The following is a 7,322-nucleotide window of genomic DNA, read 5'->3' as shown; positions in this document are numbered from 1 at the left end:
AGCCAGATGCTTGTAACCAACACCTCCTCTGGTCTCTGATGTTTTAGCTCTTACTGTAAAATATGTATGTCTTGACATCATGGAGCTGAGAATCAAAATAGCATGATGACAAAGTTAGTGAGTTAGTTAAGACGATTCTTTGCTAATATTGGTATCTGGAGTCATATAATTCTGGGAAGACTTAACCTCAAGTTGACATAATCTGCTGGATGGTTGCCATTCTTTTGCTGTCATGCCTGTCAAACTGGGGTGGGTTGATAGTTTATGCATGGGGCAGCGCTGTCTGGGTCATAGAGAGGATGCCACCAGTGGTTTCATCACGCTGCCAGTATCCTGGAGAAGAAGAATGTGTGTTCAAGGCTGCAGAGAGCACAGGTAGGTGAGTTTTTTATGCTGTACTGCATAATGAGGGCATGTTCTGGGATACTTATATTCTGGTGGCATGTACTGGGCTACAAATATAATGGGGGCATGCTCTGAGCTACTTATATACAGGCGGTCCCCTGCTTAAGAACACGTGACTTACATACGACCCCTAGTTACAAACAGCCCTCTGGGTGTTGGTAATTTATTGTACTTTAGTCCCAGGCTACAATAATCAGCTGTAACAGTTATCACAGGTGTCTGTAATGAAGCTTTATTGCTAATCCAGGTTCTAATGACAATCCAACATTTTTAAAATCCAATTGTCACAGAGATCAAATAAAATTTGGCTGGGGGTTACAATGATAAAGTATACAGTTCCGACTTGCATACAAATTCAACTTAAGAATAAACCTTCAGACCCTATCTTGTATGTAACCCGGGGACTGCCTGTACTGGAGGCATGTTCTGGGATACTTATACACTGGGGGCATGAGATCTGCTACCAATATACTGGGGGGGGGATGTGCTGGGCTATCTATGTACTGGGGGCATGTGTTGGCCAGGGCTAAGTACATATGGGAGCATAGCTGGCCTGGGCTACCTAAATACTGGGACATGTGCTGGCTGGGGCTACCTATATACTGGGGGCATATACATATATACTGCGGATGTGCAGTTTTACATATATATTTATATGTATTAGGTATATATTTCTATGTGCAGGATATTTTTTATGTGTGCTGTTTTTAATTGCTAAATAAAAATAATTATATTATAATTATATAAGTAAATAATTATATGTGTGGGTTGCGCAGGTGGCTTCTGCTATAGAACATGCTGGTTGCCTTGGATTCATAAATATGTGTCATAGTGATTGTTGTGATTACTTACCCATTCACAGCTCCTTGGTCAATAGCAGCAATTTCTTACTTTCTTTGGCACATGCTATTGTCCGTGTTTTTTGTGTTACAAGCAATGCTGACAAATCCTGGTGCATTATAGCGTAGAATTGTTTGGCCACACGGTCATGAAGTACTAACAATTCATTTTTGTTTATATCCCATATGTAGAGCCGTAAAACAAAATGTTCTTATCTACAAAAAGGGTGTTATATCTTACGTTCTACCCCTCTTACATTATGTTATGTTATATCGTTATTCAAAATCAGCTTCATGTTAAACATAATGAAAAACTTCGAGTTGCATCCAGTGACTTTTTAACAATGATTGAGCACCGAGATACCCATCCTTATGAAAGCACAACAAAATTAATACCTGGGACTTCTTTTTAAATCATGTCTGAAGAGAGAATTTGTTCTTGTCCTTTTATCAACTACTGTGTCTCTAATACTGGTGAATGTGACCTATGGGGAATAATCAATGGTGTCACAGTTTTCACCAAGCGTGGTGCAATCATAGAGGGTGACCAATGAAAGCTTTAATTTTATAAATTGCTGTGGGAAAATGAAAGCTGAGATCTGATTGGTTGCCATGGGCATCTAGATCAGTTTTTCTCTCAGACACTTTTGATACATCTCTCAAGTTTAAATACCTGCCAAATTCATGCCTTTGAGATCCATAAATATTTGGAAACTGACAAAAATGTGAGTTTTTACCCGTTTACTGTAACATATTCAAGTTATAGGGCAAAGAAGTAGGAATCCGGCACTTCACCAATCCATTAAAATCTTTATCTTTATTGTCACCACATTAGAAATGGCAGTTGCAACACATAGATATAAGCATATGGACCAACGTGTTTCAACAGACTTTCTCATGGTCTGGTTACACACTGGGGCGTCCCTGCGCACACTTTCGCATTGTGTCGCACACGATCGGATTTTGGCGCACCTGTGCTGGCTTTCATGCAACAGAAATTAAGGAGCGTGCCTTCGGACGATCCGACTGATTCAGACTGAGCGCAGGATGTAACTTTCAAATTGTGTCGCAAGACAATGCATTTACATGCGCGAAGAAGAAGAAGGTGAACTCCGGCGGACCTGAGCGGGGAAGCGACACGTGCACGATATTGCGGACAATGCACTTTCGGTGAACTCCTTGGACCTAGCACGTAAATGTGCCCCACTGTTCTAAGCACAATTTAAGACACACATGTGGTAGGGATAGGTAACAAACATAGCCATTTTTTAACCCTCCATTGCATAGCTACAACCACAATATTCACGTTATAGTTATATAATGAACTATAGATATCAGCTGACAATATCAGCTTTCTGCAATTTACTGCATGATACTAATCATGGACTTTGACCGGGTATAGTTGCAGGCGAAAATCCACAAAAGAGTAGTCTCAGCAAGGTAAGTATAAAAATCAAACCTCTATTAGTCCAAAAACATATTTAAAAAGGGAATGAAAACATGTGCATATGGAAAGAAACTCCATGAATGCATTCCAAATGCAACGGCGAACAGTGTTCTTAGTCATAATGGTAGTGAGTCACTGTACGCACAACATTTACATAATAGGGGAGCTAGAAAAAAAATGGATCTACCAGTACTGCAATTATGCTCAAATGTGTCTAAACATTTCAAAAATTGTCATGCCTCTTCTTTTTCTTGCATTTCACTGAAGATCATTGGAAGGATTAACTCTCGAACAGAAGGAGAAGACTGGAGAAAGGCTGTACTCACATGATAGACTTATTGGGGCTTATTTACTAACGGTCCACGGTACCACTTTCGTCAGATTTTCAGACTCTTTCGGGTTTCGGGTACTTAACAGGGGATTGTGTTGGACGCGAACGGATTCTCGTGCAGCTGCGTTGGTTTTCATGCGACAGAAATCGGGGATGGGTGGGGGCGGGCCGTCAGACGATCCGACTGATTCGGACTGAGCGCGAGATTTAACTTCCAAATCGTGTCGCAAGATCAGGCACTTACATGCACCAGGAAGAAGGTGAAGGTGAGAAGGGAAGCGACACATGCAGGATATCGGGCACACGATCTTAGTGAATTGCAGCAAAGTGCATTATCATATGACAATGCAGTTTCAGTGAACTCCTCTGGCCGGGTAAGTATTCTCACTTTGGACACTTGTGCGCAAAAAAGATTAAAGAGAACCTATCAACAGGAAAGGTTATAGTTACATGATGACAGGTTCCAATAGCCTCTGGCACGTTGATTTAAAAAAATGCCTTTGTCGTACATCTGATTTATTCCAGTGTTTTTTAATTGTTTCTTTAACATTACCTGGCTCACTGCCAGCAGTGTGAGGTGAAGGGGCTTTTTAAATTGTTAATGGCAGTGAGCTGATGCAAAGCAGTGCAGGGAGCAGAGGATTGGCTGAGGGGGCAGGGCCTAGAATGAGGAGGAGGGAAGAGAAAACTACTTATTCACCAGGCATATTAATTCCATGTCCATTTTCCATTTTATATGCCCTTTAATATCACTACCTCCTAGCACATTAATACTGCAATCTACTTTCATTTAACTGTGATTGTGATTGATATCATGTTTTTCCTACTTCCATTACTATTCAAATGTTGTGCATAGAGTGACTCACTAGCATTAGGACCATAAACATGGTTGAGTTTGAAACGTGTTTGTGGATTTTTTCTTGCATACTTATACCAAGTCTATTTGGGAGAAATTGGGTATCAGGCTTCGTAGAGCCTTTTTTCCTTTAATCCATTGTAAATGGTTAATTTTCCACCCAAAATGAGTGTATTGTACAAAAATATTGCAATTTGTAAACTGCACCTCCATTTTGTTTTAACTCCTGCTTTTCCATACATTGAGGTGTGTAGTTTCCATAAAGGGTAACTTGCTAGTCTTGCGCTCATAGTCAATTAAAAGCTGAGCAGGTACCTATAAATATAGGTTTTGGCGATTTTCCAAACAATTTGTAAAATGGCACCAAAAATCAAAGCCTCATAACATTCTAGTACATGGAATCCTAAAAAACATGCCAACATAAAGCAGACATTAGGGAAATGTAAGTTATGAAGTATTTTGGGTGCTATGACGATCTGCTTCAAAAGTAAAGAATTTTGAAAATAAAGAATTAAAAAAATTTCACAATTTTTCCCGAATTCATTTTTTTTTTATAGCTAAACATAACAAATATCATCAAAAATGTTAAACTAATTTGAAGTGCAATGTGTCACCAGAAAACAATCTCAAAATCTGCTGCATATGTTAAAGCGTTCCAAAGCTATAACCACTTACAGTGACACAGGGCAGATTTGTAACATGGGGCCGTGTCCTAAAGGCCAAAATAGGCCTGAAGGGGGTTAATCATGGCTGACACATTGCAAACGCACCAAACATTTAAATAAGCATGTGTAAAAAACCCTGCCCCTTCACCACAGATGGCACATGGGAAAATACAATGCATGGCAAGTAACAAATAACAATATTTTCATATAACATAATATGAGATACATTGTCAGGGGTATTATTGTATATAGATATATTAAATACATGTACACAGTCTTTGATGAATGCATTCTGTGCTATAAGGGTGAACAAGATAATCTGACAGAACGCAATATGAAGATTGAATCCCTGGTCACCAGGGTAGGGCCGAGGACGCCCTAAGGAAAGTAAATAATGAAGTGAAAATAAAATCCATATAATATAGTATACATCAGTAACACTGCTGTCAAAGCAGTATACACGGATTGCAGTATCAATAATGGAAGCAATGTATCTGGAAATTCATATAGTGTTTTATATGTACAGGAAAGACTGCAACATAGTTAAGACCCTAATATGTACATTAATGGGAAAATGAAGATCCCTCTGGGAGAAACCTCTATACAGTTAATAGTGACACATCAATTCTTTTTCAAAATTTAAGGGAACCTGTCAGCAGCCCCCATGCTTATAAACCACAAAAAATATTGTATATGTCAGTTTTCAAAGTGGCTGCCAATTTCTTTATAGCTTTCAAATGTTGCGTACAGCCCAAAAAATGTCTCTTCAGGAATTCCGAAAAGACACTGGCCAGACAGGGAGTCGACAAGGAAGCAGGAGGCAGGGCTTGCTGCGGGTCCTTGCAGATAAGGAGGCGTAGTTAGCTGATGAGTTGGCCATGACACAGAGTACCTCCTTGACTTCTGGGACGATAACCCCGCCCCTCCTGCCGAACAGGGGCTGCATGCAGCATTGGAAAGTTATAAAGACACGACCAGCAACTTTAAAAACTGAGATATAATGTACTTTTTGTGGTTTACAAGCATGGGTTCTGGTAAGAGGTTTCCTTCAAGTCCTGCTGGGTATCGTGTTTCAAGTGTGAACATCCAGTAGGCTTCTCTATTGATAAGACATGTTCCCATGTCACCCCCAACTGCTTTAGAAACTTTATCGATAAAATATGTACATAGAGACTTCATGTCTCCTCCATGTGGATGGAGAAAGTGTTTGGAGCCGCCAGATAGATTGCGACCTTCAGGGCTCGAAATGTCATTTGCCCTATGTATGCAACTTCCTCCACCGGGGCCTACAGTCATTGCCATATTTTGAGAATGACACAAATATTATATTTTCACATGACACATAACAAAAGCTTTTATTGACTGTTAGAATGAGTTAATGCAGCAAGTCAATATTTGCAGTGTTGACCCTTCTTCTTCAGGACCTCTGTAATTCTCCCTGGCAGCTCTCAATCAACTTCTGGATCAAATCCTGACTGTAGCAATCCTGACTGTTGGTTTTTGTGTGTCCACCCAGTTCTTGATGATTGACCACAAGTTCTCAAAGGGATTAAGATCTGAGGAGTTTCCAGGCAATGGACCCAAAATCTCTATGTTTTGTTCCCTGAGCCATTTAGTTATCACCTTTGCTTTATAGCAAGGTGCTCCATCATGCTGGAAAAGGTATTGATCACCAAACTGTGCTTGGACGGTTGGGAGAAGTTGCTCTTGGAGGACATTCTGGTACTATTCTTTATTCATGGATGTGTTTTTGCGCAAGACTGTGTGAGAGCCGATTCCCTTGGCTGAGAAGCAACCCCACACATGAATGGTTGCAGGATGCTTTACAGTTGGCATGAGACAAGACTGGTGGTATCGCTCACCTTGTCTTTTCCGAACAAGCTGTTTTCCAGATGTTCCAAACAATCAGAAAGGCGATTCATCAGAGAAAATGACTTTACCCCAGTCCTCAGCACCAGGGCCGGCTCCAGGAATCAGTGGGCCCTTGGGCGACAGAGCCTCAGTGGGCCCCTTAGCAGTAAACTCATGTGGCGGCATTAAAACACACACAATTTCATGAATAAATAGTCAGGTGGTCCAAGAATTAACCTCTTAGCGCTCTACACCGTACATGTACACATTGTAACGAATCCTATGTAAAAATGCCATATACTGCAATACAGTAGAGTGATCAGGCCATCTAGGGTTAATTTATCTACAACTGATATATAACTAAGTAAACTGTAAAAATCCTAAAAACAGGCATCACTGTGTCTCAAAATGTCTGATCGAAATATAAAAACGGTTATTCCTGACAGTAAACCCCATAATGGAAGATGGTGCCTAATTATCCAAAACGCCACTTTTACACCATTTTACATCACATAAAAATTTTTACAAAAAGTGATCAAAAAGTGGCACAGTCCTCAAAATGGTAGCGATGAAAACGTCAGCTCATCTCGTAAAAGATGACACCACACACAGCTCCTACACCATAGTATGAAAAAGTTTTCATTTTTGACAATGTATTAAAATACACAAATGCATTTTTTCATACAGTTGCTCCATGAATTAATATACAGCCCCACAAACTTGTGTCAACTGTGACAGCCAGGCTCCGTTAATTAAGAATATACAGAATATACAATATAAATGCACATAAAGTACCATATTATGGGCGGTAGAAAAATAATAAACATTAACTCACCTCATGCGCGCAGGTCCAGGGCTCTATCCCGCGCTCCACTTAACCTCTTCTGGGGCCACCGTCTTCAGCGCAGCTTCTACTGTGCGGCAGCAG

This window comes from Engystomops pustulosus, chromosome 1 (assembly GCF_040894005.1).
Source record: "Engystomops pustulosus chromosome 1, aEngPut4.maternal, whole genome shotgun sequence".
Taxonomy (NCBI): domain Eukaryota; kingdom Metazoa; phylum Chordata; class Amphibia; order Anura; family Leptodactylidae; genus Engystomops; species Engystomops pustulosus.
Note: the sequence above shows the minus strand (reverse complement) of the source record.